Genomic DNA, 19,761 nt, shown 5'->3' on the forward strand with positions numbered 1-19,761 from the left:
CTCAAGGCGCTTTATATTGTACAGCAGATCGCACAATAATAAATACAGAGAAAAACCCAACAATCATATCATATGACCCCCTATGAGCAAGCACTTTGGCGACAGTGGGAAGGAAAAACTCCCTTTTAACAGGAAGAAACCTCCGGCAGAACCAGGCTCAGGGAGGGGCGGCCATCTGCTGCAACCGGTTGGGGTGAAGAAGGAAAACAGGATAAAGACATGCTGAGGAAGAGAGACAGAAATTAATAACAGACATGATTCGATGCAGAGAGGTCTATTAACACATAGTGAGTGGCTGGAAAGGAAAAACTCAATGCATCATGGGAGTCCCCGGCAGCCTACGTCTATTGCAGCATAACTAAGGGAGGATTTAGGGTCACCTGGTCCAGCCCTAACTATATGCTTTAGCAAAAAGGAAAGTTTTAAGCCTAACCTTGAAAGTAGAGATAGTGTCTGTCTCCCGAATCCAAACTGGAAGCTGGTTCCACAGAAGAGGGGCCTGAAAACTGAAGGCTCTCCCTCCCATCCTACTTTTAAATACTCTAGGAACAACAAGTAAGCCTGCAGAGCGAGAGCGAAGTGCTCTAATAGGGTGATATGGTACTACAAGGTCATTAAGATAAGATGGGGCCTGATTATTTAAGACCTTGTATGTGAGGAGCAGGATTTTGAATTCAATTCTGGATTTAACAGGAAGCCAATGAAGGGAAGCCAAAACAGGAGAAATATGCTCTCTCTTTCTAGTCCCTGTCAGTACTCTTGCTGCAGCATTTTGGATTAACTGAAGGCTTTTCAGGGAGTTTTTAGGACATCCTGATAATAATGAATTACAGTAGTCCAGCCTGGAAGTAATGAAGGCATGAACTAGTTTTTCAGCGTCACTCTGAGACAGGATATTTCTAATTTTAGAGATGTTGCGCAAATGGAAGAAAGCAGTCTTACATATTTGTTTAATATGTGCGTTAAAGGACATGTCCTGGTCAAAAATGACTCCAAGGTTCCTCACAGTGTTACTGGAGGCCAAGGTAATGCCATCCAGAGTAAGAATCTGCTTAGATACCATATTTCTAAGATTTTCAGGGCCAAGTACAATAACCTCAGTTTTATCTGAATTAAGAAGCAGAAAGTTAGTGGCCATCCAGGTCTTTATGTCTTTAAGACATTCCTGCAGTTTAACTAATTGGTGTGTGTTACCTGGCTTCATGGACAGATAGAGCTGCGTATCATCTGCATAGCAGTGAAAATTTATGCTATGTCTTCTAATGATGCTGCCTAGGGGAAGCATGTATAATGTAAATAGAATTGGTCCTAGCACTGAACCCTGTGGAACACCATAATTGACCTTAGTGGGTGAAGAGGACTCTCCATTTACTTGAACAAATTGGAGTCTATTAGATAGATATGATACAAACCACTGCAGCGCAGTACCTGTAATACCTACAGCATGTTCTAATCGCTCTAATAGGATATTATGATCAACAGTATCAAATGCAGCACTAAGGTCTAGCAGGACAAGCACAGAGATGAGTCCACTGTCAGAGGCCATAAGAAGATCATTTGTAACCTTCACTAAAGCTGTTTCTGTGCTGTGATGAGCTCTGAAACCTGACTGAAACTCTTCAAATAAGCCATTCCTCTGCAGATGATCTGTTAGCTGTTTGACAACTACTCTTTCAAGGATTTTTGAAATGAAAGGAAGGTTGGAGATTGGCCTATAATTAGCTAAGACAGCTGGGTCTAGAGATGGCTTTTTGAGTAAAGGTTTAACTACAGCCACCTTGAAGGCCTGTGGTACATAGCCGATTATTAGAGATAGGTTGATCATATTTAAGATTGAAGAATTAATTAATGGCAGGACTTCTTTGAGCAGTTTTGTAGGAATGGGGTCTAAAAGACACGTTGATGGTTTGGAGGAATTAATTATTGAAGTTAACTCAGAACGATCAATTGGAGAAAAAGAGTCTAACTTAACATCGATGGTACTAAAAGTAGCTGTAGACGATATTACATCTGTGGGATGATTATTGGTAATTTTTTCTCTAATGATAAAAATTTTATTTGTGAAGAAGTTCATGAAGTCATTACTAGTTAACGTTAAAGGGATGGTTGGCTCAGTAGAGCTCTGACTTTTTGTCAGCCTGGCTACAGTGCTGAAGAGAAACCTGGGGTTGTTCTTATTTTCTTCAATCAGTGACGAATAGTAAGATGTTCTGGCTTTGCGGAGGGCTTTCTTATAAAGCAGCAAACTATTTCTCCAGGCTAAATGATGATCCTCTAAATTTGTGACACGCCATTTCCTCTCCAGCTTACGAGTTATCTGCTTTAGGCTACGTGTTTGAGAATTATACCACGGAGTCAGGTACTTCTGATTTGAGACCTTAGTTTTCACAGGAGCTACAGTATCCAGAGTCGTACGTAGTGAGGAGGTAAAATTATTAAGAAGATAATCGACCTCTGTTGGAGTAGCGTTCAGGTAGCTGCTCTGCTCTATGTTGGTACAGGACATTGAAGATGATAACAGTGGGTGGATTATATTCTTAAACTTAGTTACAGCACTTTCAGAAAGACATCTACTTTGATAAAGTCTACTCTCCACTGCTGTGTAATTAATTATTGTAAATGTAAATGTTATCAGGAAATGATCAGACAGCAGAGGGTTTTCAGGAAACACTGTTAAATGTTCAGTTTCTATGCCATATGTTAAAACAAGATCTAGAGTGTGATTAAAGTGGTGGGTGGGTTCTTTTACATTTTGAGAGAAGCCAATTGAGTCTAATAACAGATTAAATGCGATGTTGAGGCTGTGATTTTTAGCATCTACATGAATGTTAAAATCACCCACAATAATTATTTTATCTGAGCTGAGCACTAAATCAGATAAAAAGTCTGAGAAATCAGAGAGAAACTCTGTGTAAGGCCCAGGTGGATGGTAGATGATAACAAGTAACACTGGTTTCTGAGTTTTACAGCTGGGGTGGACGAGGCTAAGCATCAGGCTTTCAAATGAATTAAAAGTCTGTCTTGGTCTTTCGTTAATTAATAGGCTGGTGTGAAAAATTGCTGCCACACCGCCCCCTCGGCCTGTGCTTTGAGGTTTCTGGTAGTTAGAATGACTCGGGGGTGTTGATTCATTTAAACTAACATAATCATCCGGCTGCAACCAGGTTTCTGTAAGGCAGAGTAAATCGATTTGTTGATCAATTATTAAGTCATGTACTAACAGAGACTTGGAGGAGAGAGACCTAATATTTAATAATCCACATTTCGTTGTTTTACTCTTTGGTTCAGATGTGGATACTGTATTGTTCTTTCTTTATGATTTTTTATGTTTAAATTGTTTATTGCTGGTTTTTAGTTTGTTTTTTGTCTGTTTGGGAGCTGACACAGTCTCAATGGAGATGGGTTTTTGGGGGGGTAGCAGGAGGAGAGAAGCTGCAGAGAGGCGTGTAAGACTGCAACTCTGCTTCCTGGTCCCAACTCTGGATAGTCAGATTTTGGGGGGTTTAATAAATTGGTCCATATTTCTAGAAATGAGAGCTGCTCCATCCAAAGTGGGATGGATGCCGTCTCTCCTAACAAGACCAGGTTTCCTCCAGAAGGTTTGCCAATTATCTATGAAGCCCACATTGTTTCTGGGACACCACTCAGACAGCCAGCAATTTAAGGAGAACATGCGGCTAAACATGTCACTCCTGGTCTGACTGGGGAGGGGACCAGAGAAAACTACAGAGTCCGACATTGTTTTGGCAAAGTTACACACCAATTCAATATTGATTTTAGTGACCTCCGATTGGCGTAACCAGGTGTCATTACTGCCGACGTGAATTATGATCTTACTGTATTTACGTTTACCCTTAGCCAGCAGTTTTAAATTTCCTTCAATGTCGCCTGCTCTGGCCCCTGGAAGACAATTGACTATGGTTGCCGGTGTCTCTAGCTTCACGTGTCTGAGAACAGAATCACCAATTACCAGAGTCGGTGAGGAAAAGTCACATAATCATTTGTTTTGTTTTCTTAGTGTGCAGCTGTGATCAGTTGACCTCACGCTACAGTCACTGCTCAGTTCAACAGTATGTAAACAGATGTTACAGGAGCTCTATGGCTGATATCCAAAGCCTGCTCACTGTAACGCTTTGTAACCTTTGGAAAACACAGAATTATCAGCAGCACATTTAGTGATTCAAGATCTGATTTTAGAAACTCATATCAATCATAAAGATGTAAGTTACATATCTGGAATATCACATGTTGTAAAAAAAGTTCCTGCTTTAAAAAATCTTTCATTTTCCTCTCCAGTCCACATTTCTCTGTTGCTAACAGTGTCACATGCTAACGTTTTGTCTCTTCCTGTGAAATCCTCCACCTACAGATACACACACACACACACACACACACACAACAAAGAAGTGAAAGGAAAAAGGAAACTCGTGACATCGACTGCTTTGCTCTGGGATAATGATCAAATGGAGGCACAATAAATTTATCTGTTTTGTGTGAAGGGATTTCAGTAGCATGGTGGTCTATCTGGGCCACAACAGCCTGTCAGCTCCAAACCCAAATGAAGTGAGTCGGACAGTGGTAAACGCCACCTGCCATCCTGAATTCAACTCGTCGACTCGTGAGAACGACATTTGTCTTCTGAAGCTGTCGGCTGCTGTGAATTTCACAGACTACATTCAGCCAACGTGCTTAGCCTCTTAAAACAGCACTTTCAACAATGAGACCAGCAGCTGGGCCATCGGCTTTCCTTTACCTTTACCTGGTAAATCACAAAATATTTATTTGATTTTACAGTATTGTGTTGGAGTCTTTAGAAAAGCCTGATGTTTAAATTCTCTCCAACTAGGAATCAGCGATAACCTGCAGGAGGCAAATGTATCAATAGTGGGAACCAGTGTATGCAAAGACATTGATCCAGGGATCCCAGACAGCATCATCTGTACTGGAGGGATGAATATATGTTCCGTGAGCACAACTTTTATTTATTATAATCTGTTGTTGACTGTCACTGAGATAATCTCACCTTTAGTCACACTTTGGTTTACTTGTTTTGCTGTAGTTGTCCATAAATAAAATATTCATGTTTATCAAAGGTTGTTTTTTTAAAGACTGGTATTTATTTGATGAAACTGATGCCTTTAAAAGAGTTGTCTGAAACGTTGTGTCTGTGGAATCGTCACTTTCATTTGCACCAAAGCAGCTGAAATGGATTCACAGTGGTTCCTGTTTCCTAACTGGACAGGCTGATATCCCTGAAGTTTTACTGACTGTGTTATAATGTGATGATCAACTGCTCCCTTAATTTATTTGAGCAGTTTGTAACAAAAATACAGACAAAGTTCAAACTTTATTAGGTGACAAAGGTCGACCTCTCAGAGTTGCACATCTGTTCTAATAACTTTCATCAATGTCTTTCCACAGTTTACTTGTGGGGCACCACTCATGACTCAGAGTGGATCAGTCTGGCTGCAGAGTGGACTTATGAGGGTCTTGTCAAAAAAATGTGTATTCGTTTTAGGAAAAGGATTTATATCAGTATCTCCTTCAGCCTACACTCCTGTGTCCCAGTACCAGAGGTGGATCAGTGACACAGTTACAGGGACACCACCAGGCTTTGTTACCTTCCCCTCCCCACACAGTTCAATACAAACCACCGCGCCTCCAGCCCCTTCCACTCATCCCACTTCCCCTCCCACCGGCCCTCCCAAGTCCCCGATGTGTGTTGGTGTGTTTTGCAGTAGTGAAAACCTAATCCAAATCATTTACTTCACCTTACTGTGTGTTCTCGTTGTGTTCCTCCATGTGTCTGTTGTAATGTTTTGTCAGTGGAAAACAAAACGGCTCTTAGAGCTGGATCCTTGAAGTGAACGACGCGAGCCGTGTTTTTTTTTCCTTTCATGCAGGCCCATATGACAGAGAATATGCATCTTCTTTTTGTTTTCATATTTTAATTTATACTTAATTGTGTTGTGGTTTGCAGTGTTTTGTACAGTTGCCCCTAAAGACAAAGCATGTACAAACTCCAAAACACTTACAAATTCCAAATAGCACGCACAAACTCCAAAACACATGCAAACTCCAAAACACGTACAAACTCCAAAACATATAAAAACTCCAAAACAGGTAAAAACTCCATAGCACGTATGTCAGGAGATTTATTCTAAAACACTTCTTCAGTTGAGAATCAGAGAGGAGAAACACACACTGCAGTTAGTTACTTGCAAGCAAGGGCACCCACAGAACTCGCACAGAAGTGCGGGCTCTGAGACTCGCGCCGTGCCACTGCCCTGTTCTTTATTTATACATCAGTGGGTGTTTGTTCTTTACATTGGAATGTGGATGTTTAGGTGTGTGTGTGTGTGTGTGTGTGTGTGTTCGTCCATAACCGACTTCCTAAACCTGCTGGCCTGGAAGTCCAGCAGTTCATCTAAACAAAATGCACTTAGCCTAAAACAGACATAGATACGTTTATCCTATCATAAAACAATAAAAGAAGGTACGACCTTTCCCATGCTCCTAGGATGTGGGGGGTGAATACCAGAACACTCTGGAATCACACAAAGCCTACTAAAGATCACACATCCTATCACTACACAATCGATTATACACCTCTAAGCATATATGGAAACTTATATCATTGAAAGATTATACTGACAGTACAATTTTCCATTGACAACGTAAAAACTCCAAAACACGTAAAAACTCCATAGCACGTACAATCTCCGAAGCACGTACAAAACACAACAGAAGTGCTCCAGGATGCTAATGCAGTGTTGAGCTTTTGTTACTAAGTGGCTACACAAGCCAGGAAGTACCAACGACCGGATTTGGTGTGTGGTAGTAACAGGTAAATGAATTTTTTTTTTTAACTATTTGAATATATATGAGTGTGGTTGTTCTATCTTTGCAGGTGTTTTCCGCTGGTATCCAACTCCATGTGTTTCCAACAAACTTGCCGTTTATTTTGCAATAATTTGTAATTCCTTTTCTGCATAATTTTATATTGTTGTTAATAATCAATTAATTAAAGTAACAAAAGAGACGGCTCTTTTCAGTGAGCCGATCCGAGAGAGCCGGTTCTCTAAAAAGAGCCGGAAATCCCATCACTAGTTTGCTGGAATTGTTGGAAACAAGATCAACACATTTAATCAAGTTCAAGTACAAACATGAAGAACTTTACCTGACATGTTACTTTACAACTTTAAGAACCTTTTATCCCACCATATTTATGGACATCAGGAGGGTTTGTTTTTTAGCAAAGTTATTATTTTTATTTGATTTTTTTCCCCTATACATCTGTATTTGCTTTACTGTCTAAGAACCGATTGTCATTAAGAAATCAAAGCCTTCTTAAATAATTCTGAGGAGTGAAATGTTAACATGTTGTTATCACACATTCACTCATTTCAGTTGTTTGTTCAAAATCTTAAACTAATCAATTAAAATCCTTTGAAATCTTCTTTTGTAGTGGAATATTTGTGTGCCTGGGTAATTAATACATGCAACAAAATGCAAACTGAAATGCCCTGGGAAGCTGTGATTGGGCCCATGGGAAGCTGTGATTGGGCCCATGGGAAGCTGCAACAGAAAAGGAAACACTTACGGTGTGTTCACCAAACGCGATAGACGCGACCAAAACGCGTCAGACGCCCCTAACTTGACGCGTGCAAATTCGCACCTCAACGCGTGTCCAACGCGAATTATTCGCGTGAACCGGAAATGTGGGAGGAAGTAGTGCCAGATGGTATGTTTGCAAGATGGCAGATGTCGAGCTAGCGTTTGAAGAGAGAGTCTCCCATCTCTATTTACTGTGGAGAGCAGAGCAGCGGCGTACCTGTGTCCATCAGGTCCTCCTGAAGTGTGAGCAGTTTCGTGAGTTTCACCACTTGCTCCAGGAGCTGCGCCTGGATGACGGCTGATTTCAGCGGTACCACCCTCTTTCCCTCGCCCAGTTTGAGGACCTGCTGTCCCACGTCAGTCCAAGCATTGCCCGCCTACAAATACAGGCGGTCAATCCCACCTGCAGAGCACCTGTCCATCTGCCTGTGGTTAGTAAAATAGTCCACCAAATAAAGCCCACTTCTCGGCAGAGGGAGCAGTGTCTAGGCAGCCAAAAGAATAGCCTGTTTAAAGACCCATTGACTTCCCCACAAACCTGCCTTTTTAAAATTTTCCTAATAAATGGAGCTCTACTCCAAAAGAAACTAACCTATCTTTATTCTCTTAAATAATTGGTCTTCACTATGTTCCTATATAGTTAGAATAGAATAGAATAGAATAGAATAGCCTTTATTGTCATTGTACAGGGTACAACGAAATTGGAGTGCCACTCCCTTGGTGCAAAATGCAATAATAAATATAAATGTAAAATATAAAAGGTACAATAAAACGAACGTAAGTACTCAACAAAAGTAAGAATGATATTTACAGGATAGCAGCATTAATATAATGACAGTATTGCAGTATGAATCGCAGCATAATATAATGACAGTGACAGTATGGTATGGCTAAGCAGGTTCAATTGTTTTTGTGTTTATTTACAACGGTGATAGCTCTGGGAAAGAAGCTATCCCTGAATCTGTTTGTCCTGGTTTTATGTGACCTGTATCGTCGGCCTGACGGTAATAGTTCAAACAGTTGATTGCTGGGGTGAGAATGGTCCTTGATGATATTGCCAGCTCTGCTGAGGTACCAGGAGTTTGCAATGACCTCCAGGCTGGGCAGAGAGCAGCCAGTGATCTTCTGGGCTGTGTTGATGACCCTCTGCAGTACTTTCCTGTCTGCAGCTGAGCACCCTGCATACCATGTTGTTATGCCGTACGTTAGGATGCTCTCTATGGTGGCTCTGTAGAATGTCACCAGCAGCCTCTCCTCCAGGTTGTCCCTCCTGAGCACTCTCAGAAAGTGGAGACGCTGCTGGGCCTTTTTTACCACCGCAGTGGTATTTGCAGTCCAGGAGAGATCATCAGAGATCTGCACGCCCAGAAACCTCATGGAGTGTACCCTCTCCACACGGTTCCCGTGAATGTAAAGTGGGGCCGGGTCTGCTCTGCCCTTCCTGAAGTCCAAGATGAGTTCTTTAGTTTTTGTGGTGTTCAGTTGGAGGTTGTTAACTGAACACCACTCAGTCAGTCTGTTGACCTCATCTCTGTAGTCCGACTCATCCCCCTTGAGATGAGTCCAACCACAGTGGTGTCATCTGCAAACTTTATGATGGTGTTTGAGAGATGGGTAGGGGAGCAGTCGGATGTGTAGAGCGTAAACAGGAGGGGACTCAGAACACATCCTTGTGGAGACCCGGTGCTGAGTGTGATGGTGCTGGACAGGTGGGGGCCGAGTCTGACAGACTGAGGTCTGTTTGTCAGGAAGTCCTTGATCCAGAGGCAGATGGGGGTGGAGAGTCCCAGGTGAGACAGTTTCTGGACCAGGATCTCCGGGATGATATGATTGAATGCTGAGCTGAAGTCCAGAAAGAGCATTCTCACATAGCTTCCTCTGTGCTCCAGGTGACTCAGCGCAGTGTGGAGCGCTATGGTGATAGCGTCCTCGGTCGATCGATTAGTCCTGTAGGCAAATTGGTGGGGGTCCAAAGTGGGAGGCAGACTGGCCCTGATGTGCTGACAGACCAGTCTCTCAAAGCACTTCATCACTACAGGCGTAAGTGCAACAGGCCTGTAATCATTTGGGCTGACCACAGCTGTCTTCTTGGCGATGGGGATGATGGTGGAGGTTTTGAGGCAGGGCGGGACGGTGTTTAATGACAAGGAAAGGTTGAAGATTTTAGTGAAGACTTCGGTCAGTTCGTCAGCACATGCTCTGAGAACCTTTCCATGTATTCCATCAGGACCTGCCGCCTTCCTGGGATTCACTGACCTTAGAACACACCTCACTTGATGCTCCCTAAGTGTTAGTGTGCCGGTGCTGGGGGCGGGTGGAAGTGGTGTGACAGCTGAGGGTCTGGTCGTCTCAAAGCGGGCGAAGAAACGATTTAGATCCTCAGCCAGCGAGGCATCAATCCTAGATGTCGCCTGGTTATTGCTTCTGTAGTTGGTAATGTGATTAATCCCCTGCCACATTTTTCTGGGGTCGTTGTCAGCAAAGTGATCTTCAATCCTCCTCCTATAGGCAGCCTTAGCTTTCCTGATGCCTCTACTCAGGTCTGCCCTGGCCGCCCTATACGCAGCCCTGTCCCCTGACTTGAAGGCAGTGTTGCGGCTTTTTAGGAGGGATTGCACTTCGCTATTCATCCAGGGTTTTTGATATAGTATATAGTAGTATATTTTTTCATTAGTATAAAATGAAATTAATTCTATATGTGTCACGCTGTGCCAATATTTCCTGTGTAGTAGAACTGAGACATTAGTCATTACAAAAATTTATTTCAAATAATATTAAAATTCTCAAAAAGAAAAACATTAAACATAAATATATAAAATATAACTATTTACAGAGAGACCGGAATAAAAAGGACCCAGCTTAAAGTGGAAGAGCCTCAGGGAGAAAAATAAGAACATTGTTTCTGCCCTGGAGAGCCTGCTGCCTTATTAGTAAACTACTGATTGCTAGGGTCCAATGTTTCCAAATTTAACACAGCTTTGCTGTTTTCAAAAACTAATTTATAAATTTGAAATTTTACAAATTCTCTCGTGTGAGGCGGCATGCTCTCCAGAGCAGGAACAAGGCTGAGGAGGAAATGCTGCATTGGAGACTGGCGTGGCCTCTTCAGGGACTCCAGGATGGCCAGCTCCACTGCCGATGGACCGTCCTGGGACCGTCCCTCGTCCACCTCGGAGCTGTCCTCCTCTGTGTGCCTGTAAAACACAGCACAAAACAACACAAAGAAATTAGAAGGCTGCTACTAGATTTTCATTTTCAACTTTGAAAAAAGCAGGATATAAATACATTGTTTGTAGATATTTAGTAAAGGTAATCACAAGGGAATCCCACCGAGTAAAAAGCTATCAGTGCTTGCTGTACATACCTGTGGGTGCAGCAGCAGGAGCTGAGGGACTGGGGAGCCAGGAGAAGCAACAGGTGATGCTCTGCTGCAGAATCAGCTGGTTCTATCAAGACAATATTAAATGTTAACAGGTTGAATACAATAATCATAGAGAAAGTATATACAGTGGTCCCTCATTTATTGCAGCAGGGGTTCTCAGAATAACTAGCCCCTCGCCACGCACTTTATACACTTTTTTTTCACACACACATGAATATTATATAAGTGCAAACCTTTGTAAATTTCAAAACGTAAAAGTATTATTATGCCGCGTTTTGTCTTCATCTGCCTGCCACTTTCATGTGCCTTTTTCCCTCGCGGTGCAGGTGTGTATTTCCGAATGAGGGTCATAGTTATGGGTGTTTTTGTGCTGTTTTTTCTATTGGACGTGATGGTTATCAAAACCAAACATGATAAATTTGACAAGCGCAGGAGTCACAGCACGGAGGAGATTTGTCAATCAGGCTGCAGAATGCAATGCTGTACTGTGCAAAAAAATAATCAGTGAAAAAGCGAGGCAGCGACGGATGAGCGGGACCACTGTGTGCTGTTTATTAATAAACAAAATATATTCCTATATGACAACATGCATAAAAGCAGAACGGTATTTGTACATCAGTGGGAAAATAGCGGTGGCTTGCTAGCTTTTGTGCGGCTTCCCCGGGTCAGTGAAAAATGTAAAAAGAGAAAGAATGAACTTACCAGGTTGCCCGATCTCTTCACATATCTTCCTCCAAGCTCGGTCCTTTATATTCCTGTCTCGGTACACAAAGCAGCTGGTGTCGTACAGCTCCGGGTTGTTTGCTACTGCGTTGATTAGCCTTCCCTCCATTGAAGAATGAAGGTCTTTGGCTGGATCTGCCCCTTTGACCTGGTTACAGCCACGTCACCAGGCTCCTGATTGGTTGTCGAGCCGCAATTTGACGCTGGAGTTCAGATTTTTCCAACTCGAGCGGCAGAGGCGAAACACACGTATGCACAAAATGCAACACAAAAACTCACGCGCAACACGCGAGTCAAACGCGCCAGACGCGGTACACTGACGCGCGTTTCACGGGTTTTGGCGTTTTCGCAACGCAAATATGCTTCCGAATTTTCGCCGGACGTGCAATCGCGTGTCATCGCGCTCTTTCCATTGACTTTACATGTAAACCTGACGCTCTGGCCGCCTCTATCGCATTCGGTGTGAACACACCGTTAGAGTCAGATCTTTGAAGTGAACGACGCGAGCTGACCTTATTGGAAGCCGTCGTTTTTTGTTTTTCTTTCTCTCACCCTCTCTCGCCCTTTTTTTCGCTTCACTCCGCACGCGAGCCTTGTGCTTTGTGCTGGGAAGAGGGGGGAGGGGCGGTAGTTACACTCGCAGTAGCACAGGAACAGAGCGGGAGGGAGAGACAGAGAAAGAGAGCCAGGGACAACAACGTCACATTAGAAAGGTATAGTAATCATCCACAACGATTTTCAGTTTCAGATGATGAAGGATTCAGAAAGTTTATTCCCATATGACAGAGAATATGCATCTTCTTTTTGTTTTCATATTTTAATTTATATTTAATTGTGTTGTGGTTTGCAGTGTTTTGTGTTGTTTCACTTTAAATTGGTTTAAAAGGAAAAAGCTGAAAATTTAAATAGTTAAAAGTTGAAATGAGAATAGTTGTTTTTTTTATTATATGATTTATTTATTACATTTTATGTGGAGTGCATAAATAAAAGTATATTTACGGTGGCCCCTAGAGACAAAGCACGTACAAACTCCAAAACACATAAAAAGTCCAAAACATGTAAAAACTCCAAAATACGCACAAAACACAACAGAAGTGCTCCAGGATGCTAGGGGGCAGTGTTGAGCTTTTGTTACCTAGTGGTTACACAAGCCAGGAAGTACCAACGACCGGATTTGGTCGTTGGTACTTTTTTTTTTTAATTACTTGAATATATATGAGTGCTTGTGTATAAATACACAAACAATACACATATGCTTTCAATTGTGTAATATAAGTGATCTAGGTAGCTCTGTTTTGGAAGTTCAGTTAACGCTAGAAATGTGTTTTGGAGTTTGTACGTGCTTAGTCTCTAGGGGTCACGGTATATATTTATATATAAACATATATAAATAAAACCATTTTTTTACATTAGTAATTCCTTTTGTGCATAATTTTATATTGTTGTTAAAAATAAATAAATTAAAGCAACAAAATAACCTGAAGAGCCAGCTCGGAGCTGAAAGAGCCGAGCCGAAAGAGCCGGTTCTCTAAAAAGAGCCAGAAATCCCATCACTACAACGCTCCCCTTGCAAGTAAAATGTACACTAGTGTCTGTGTGATTGCTTTCAGTAACCAGGGTTTTAATAGTTTTGCAGTTTTCATTAGTTTTTATTTTTATTTAGTTTTGACTTCAGATTTTCAATTTTATATTAGTTTTAATTAGTTTTTACCAGTTGTTTGCTAGTTTAGTTTAGTTTTTATTTTTTTTGAAAATCCTTAGTTTCAGTTTAGTTTTGATTAGTTTCAGTTATAGTTTTAGTTGTGTTTGCAATAATTAAGTGTAACAAAATCCCAGTTTCATCATATCAGTCATTCTCTTCTACTTATCCTTAGGTATGTTGCTATTCCAGCTACCATACCCTGCACCCTGGACAGGTCGCCTGTCTGTCGCAGGGCTAACATGCAGAGACAGACAACTCACATTCCCACCTATGGGTTCTTTAAATAAATAAATAAATAAATAAATTAGGGCAGATAAACAACCGTTGATACCAGGCAGCTATAAAATGTATATCTTGGCCGCAATGAGACTATTAACTCTTGCAGCACCGGGTGTTCGTAATTTTGGTTCAAGTGAATTGATAAACTTTTTGAAGGCAATTGACTCACACAGTTATGTAGATATCCCAGTCCTGTTGTCTCGGGATGCATCACGCTGCCTTGCCTGGTGTTAGCTTCTGTTTCTGGGGATGAGGGTTGAGTGTGCTCCCTTACCTTCTCAAGGTAAGCTAGGTTAGCCTTCTTGTGTGAGCTTTTCAAGTGCACTTTAAGGTTTGTGGGATTTTTTTCCCTTTACAAATGTCCCTCATAATTTGTCTCGTTCCACTACAAGACACTTGCTTTATCCAAAACACAGTCATATTCAAAGTAATCCCAAATTGGAAGCTGGCGCTTTCTCCCGACTTTTCCTGACATGATTCTGCGTGTGGACGGAGCAGCAACACAGACGACTCGACTAACGTACTGCCACCTGCTGGCATAATGAGACAAAGCAAGAAAAAAACCTGGAAACTAAACTTCTTTTTTACCCTTGACTATTGTATGACACACACACATCAACGAAAACTAAACACATTTTTGCTATAAATTCAGTTAATTTTAGTTAGTTTTGTGAACACTCATTACAGTTTTAGTTAGTTTTCCTTTTTTCGTTTTTATTTTTATTTCCGTTAACGAAAATGTTTTTTCACTTCTAGTTTTCGTTATTTCGTTAGTTTTAGTTAACGATAATAACCTTGTCAGTAACAGGTTCTGTTTACCAGCAGGGTTGACTTAAACCCAACAGATGGATTTTTTCAGTACTTAACATACATCAACACTTTGGAAAAGTGGAAAGAGGGAATCTCCCTCTCAAATCATTTCATGCACCTTCATGAGCAACATCACAGCTAAATGAGCCCTCATTCATATGAGGGCTCATTTAGCTAACATTTCTACTACCAGGCAAGATGAACATTTTCTTAGGGTTCCTTTGGTGCTGAATTGTTCTTCCTGACAGAATGAAGCCTTTTCCTGACATTGCACTTCAGAAATCCAGTTGCTTGCCTATGAGTTCTGCAAGGGCTGAACCGCACATCCTGTAATGTTTAAAAAAGAAAATGGTCAGTAAAGTAAGATTTAAACGATTATTTTCAGTTGTTTGGTTAATGTCAAGTTGTCTGTAATCCTGGAGTGGGGAGGTCCAACACTGTGCCTGACATTTGCTCAGAGAGGACAAAACAGCAATGAAGCACACCAGTCTGTGAATGCTTGCAATTAATTGTTAGAAGATGGACTAAGCCAAGATCAAGTATCATGTTTCACACACTTTATACTGTCACAAGGTTGTACAAACCTTTTTGCCAACTTCGCAATAGATTTAAACAAAAGTTATCATTTATGCATCTATAATGTGCATATGACTGAAGATGTCACTTGGATGAGTGACATATAATGTACATACATCTTTTAAAGATATGGAAATTGAGTACATACAAACTGAATATTTATTTTTATAATCACAATGACACTCAGTATACTGATTGAAAAACTGACCAATATTCAGGTTTTTTAATTGTTGTTGTGCGTATCCATTGAAGTGTAGATACTTACATATCCTGTGCCATGGCAGTCCTTTAAACATGGAAACTGATCAGCTAATGATGTTGTGGCCATTTCTGTTGAATGTTTATAAAACGCAATTTGTATTCATTTTTGTTTTTTCTTTAAAGTTGTAAGAATATGCTGACCTAGTTTTGTTATGTAAATTTGTAATTTTATTTTTGGGTATGTTTTTGGAAAGTAATTGGTTCATTAGCTTATAGACCCTCCCATTAATCAGGGGATTAAGAGCACCCTGGAGGGGTGTGGTAAAGATGTTTTTTGTTTGCCAAATGTCAGATGGGAGGACGGGAGGGTTAGAAAATGATTTTTTGACCACTTTTGAAGTTGTTAAAGCAAATTAGGTTAACTTTCGTTTAATTTTAAGTTGTAAGAAGTTATTTGGTTGATTTTTGTTTATAGTTTTCCAAGAAATAAACGCCATATGATTTTTAAACAATGGAGTCAGAAGTGTGTTCTAAAAAAAAACCTCCCGTTGCCACCCACGGCCTTTTCTTGGACTTTTTTGGTGTTTGGAACATAAAAGGCCGTGACAATTGATGATGCCAAAATTGGCTTTATTCCCGAAGTTAGGCTGCCAGCAAAAACAGTTGCATTTAATAAAATGGCTAAACAAAATTGTTACTTTTCTGTAGAATCCTTGTAAAATAAACAAATACAAAGAATAGAAGCTTTGGAAAAATAAAAGAAATCAAACATTTTTCACTGATCTTCTTTGTTTACATCACCCAGCACACACACTTTAGGAGCTGCCACTGGAGTCATGTTACTTGGGCCAGCACTGCACAGTATCCCCTGAAGTTAAATAATTAAAGTTAAAACATTTTTTATGTTAGTTTTAGAATAATTGAATATACTTGTGATGGCTGCAGTTACAGCCACAAATGGTAATGGCTACCAAACATCAGTGTTACAATAGAGGTTTAAGCATAACACTACATTTACATTTTTCTTTCTTTAAATATAAGATTTAATTTACAGGGTAATAAAGAATTGGTTTTGGTTTACAATTAATTTAGTTATAGAGTCACATAATACTGTATTCTAAAATAAGTACACACATTTTAGTTTACACTGTTATGTATGTCTGATTTAATCTCTTTGTTTTCTGAGTTACCGCAGCAGCAGCTGCTCCCAGTCCATTGGTTGATGAGCTAAAAGGTGGAAAAGGGGCGGAGCAAGCCTATGTGGAAACCTGCAAATTGGGTCATACCACAATTCTGCATTATGGGGGGAAATGGAATTTGTTATGTTAGTTTTAGTTGGGTTTTGCGTGCTCTATGCCTTTCTGTGTTTTTGTTGGCTGATCAGCCACTGTTTACGTTTCCCCTTTGTCTCATTTATGTAGGTTAGTTTGTTTGAGTTAGTATTATTGTTTGTTTCCAGCCTTTGAGAAGAGTTCTGTTACTTTGACCTCTTTTATTTGCCCAAGATTTTGAATTCTCTGTATGATTTCACCAAGTGTGTTTTAGGGTCAAACAGAAAAACTTTATTTGCACTTTAACCTGTGCCTGACTTTCCTTCACTGCTCGGTCCATCACAATACTCACAATAGTTAGCATGGATAACATTACTCATTTTTTTAAATTTTCATTCAGGTGACTGTACATAGATATAAGCTACAAAATATATATAAGCAAGTGTGATTGCACAGATTGTGTGTAAGTCAGTCACTTTCATCTGTGAAGTAGTCACAGGCTGCTTTCACCCAGTATCATAGAGTATCTAGCACTGCCTCAATCTAAGTGAAGAGCAGATTAGCTGTATACTGAGCAGGGTCTGAATGCAGCCAACATTCTCAGACCTGCCAGCATAGCTGGACTGGCCATCGGGCATACCGGGCATTTGCCCGGTGGGCCGATGGTGATTTTTCGTTTTTATGGGCCGATGGGGGTTTTTTTTCTTCGTTTTTTTCCGTAACGATATAAACACTGAAAGATGGTGGATTGGCCAGATGAAGGGAGATGTGTAAAAATAACTCAATTGTTTGGTGGTGGCTATTGCGGAGCCTCTACAGATTCAGTAACATTAGCAAGTGGTGGAGGCCAGCAGATGCAACACGCTGGCAGGTGGATGATGGAAAGGCAGGAGGAGCAGAGACCCGAGGCGGTGAACTGAACTTCAGGTAAGAAGTTATGACCTGCAGTCTATCTGGGTCAGATATAAACCAAGTTTAGGTGGAGTTTATTTTCGTTATGCTGACTTTTTACAGTCAGTTACAATAACTCGTTTCTATACCGCTGGGCGGGTGCTATGATATTATTGATGTTGAACTTGTTATATCTTATTTATAAGGTTAGTTATTAGAGTTTCCAACCGTCCCGTAAAAAATGGAATCGTCTCATATACAGAGAAAATATTTCGTGTTTCGTATTGAGGTGAAAAGGAACACAGTTTGTCCCGTATTTCAGCTACAATGAAAAAGACACAAACCTGGAGTTATTCTGTGTTTACGCTGCACAGCTGCCTCTTCTTCTCTCATTCTCTCCCCCTCTCTCTCCTGTTTCTACTTCAATCATGAAACTGATCAGTGATCAGCTGATCGGCTTTTCTCTCTTGTTTGTTTATCGCTCTGAATCTTACAACAAACGTTTTCATCTGATGTAAAATGTATAGAAATCATTATTGTACATAGTAATTTTTTTAGGGTCCCATCATAATTTCTTCAGAAGTGGCTAAGTACTGTTTATGATGCCAGTATTTTCCCACATTTTCTAGATTCTGTACCAGTACTGTGTGTAAAATGCCATCAAAAAGTCAATTAAGTTTTTCTTTCTCACCTGTCTTTCTATCTCCTTTCACTTTTTAAAGGTTGCCATGTTAGAAAAAATATTTTGCCCTGCCATGCTGTTTATTGATGTGGCAAAGAGTGGTTTATGAAAATATATCTAAATCTGTCATCAGTAATCAGTAATGATCATGTCTCACCTCTAGTCTTCTCTGTCTTACTTTCAGGTTTTCACCATGTGTTGTAGATGTTCAGGAGGTTAACTCGACCAAGCAGTCTACTTTTGGGTACTGTTTAGAATACCAGAAGAGGGAGGATGGTGTAGGTTTAAGTTTATTAGACTGATACATATATACCAACAAGACAGTGTACATCACTGTGACAACAGCGTTTGTTTTCATTCAAAGGATTTATGGTTTTTCCTATAATACCTGGTGGGCCAGTCTCTAGTCAAAATGCCCGGGCCGATATTTTGTCCCAGTCCAGCCCTGCCTGCCAGGTTAACCTTTTAACGACTTAGCATTGTGTTGACTGACAACTATTAAATTCGGTTCTTTTGAATTCTTTTAGCGAGAGAGAAAGACTTCCGACTCAGAGTGGTCAAGCTCAAAAAATCATCTTTATTGTACATTTCCGGAAAGGGAGAACCGTAGACACGAGCACGCACCCCCAGGTCTAAAAGCATTGCAAGCTACAATATGTATATATAGTTCTGCTATACGTCACACACAGACACACATAGTTTTGATCAAAACAATTCCTTCTGGTCTGACTAATGTGTGTGTTACTTAGTTCCGCTTTTTCTGTCTGGTTTTCTGTATTTTATTAATATGCCTCTGCAGCTCTGCACTAAACTTCCTGTTTCTTAACTTCCCCTTACTGAAGCCTCTGTTGCTAGGCGACCTGTCACCCTCTGACCTAGTTCTCTCTCACAGCTGGCCTTGCTTTATAAAGGCCTTTATTATTAAAATACATAAAACAATCTAATCAGAAAATAAGCACTAAGAATATATATATTTATCTTGTAACAGTCTCCCCCGTTTTAACTCATTTTATGAGTTAACCTAATTAACTGACTTCCTCAATAACTACTGTAAACTAAAAACAGATATAATTAACTTTGTCCTAGTAAAAAGGTCCTACATTACTTTTGTCACTCCATGAAAACGGTCTCTACACAGTTAACCCCTTTCCTCTTTAAAACTTACTCCTGGTTTCTAAGCACACACTTACAGTTCACTTAATTGTCACTTCGCCCCCTTTAACGGGTAGAGCATATCCTGGCATGACCACTGTGTTTGGGCAATTGACATCACATAAAAATCATACAAACTATTACTAAAGTCCCTCTCATTACTCTTCATTACTTTGCGCTCACATTATAACCTTTGTCTAACGAACTTTTGGCCTTTTTACAATCTAAACAGCTACTCTTCTGAGAGGTTTCTCTGTGCTCTGTGCTTCTTTTGGGTGCCCCTTCTCTTGGTTCCTGGATTCTTGCCAACCCCTTCGTGGTTTTGCTGTGTCTGTGGGATCTTCTCCTGTAAAGGACAGAAAATGAAAACACCTCTCTCTGCTACGCCTCAATAATCTAATATGTTCATCAATTGTTCTCTTAATTATTCAAAATTGGTTCAAAATATCATGTTCTGGGCTCAATCATTTATATA

General features: G+C 40.5%; 1 protein-coding gene across 1 annotated transcript in view; it reads left to right on the top strand.

The window, feature by feature from the left end:
• LOC134624309 (nucleotide-binding oligomerization domain-containing protein 2-like) overlaps positions 1-19,761 on the top strand; it is a 1,192,597-nt gene that overhangs the window by 798,415 nt on the left and 374,421 nt on the right. The gene's annotated exons all lie outside the window — the stretch shown is intronic.

Source organism: Pelmatolapia mariae, linkage group LG3_W (assembly GCF_036321145.2).
Source record: "Pelmatolapia mariae isolate MD_Pm_ZW linkage group LG3_W, Pm_UMD_F_2, whole genome shotgun sequence".
In the NCBI taxonomy this organism is placed as follows: Eukaryota; Metazoa; Chordata; class Actinopteri; order Cichliformes; family Cichlidae; genus Pelmatolapia; species Pelmatolapia mariae.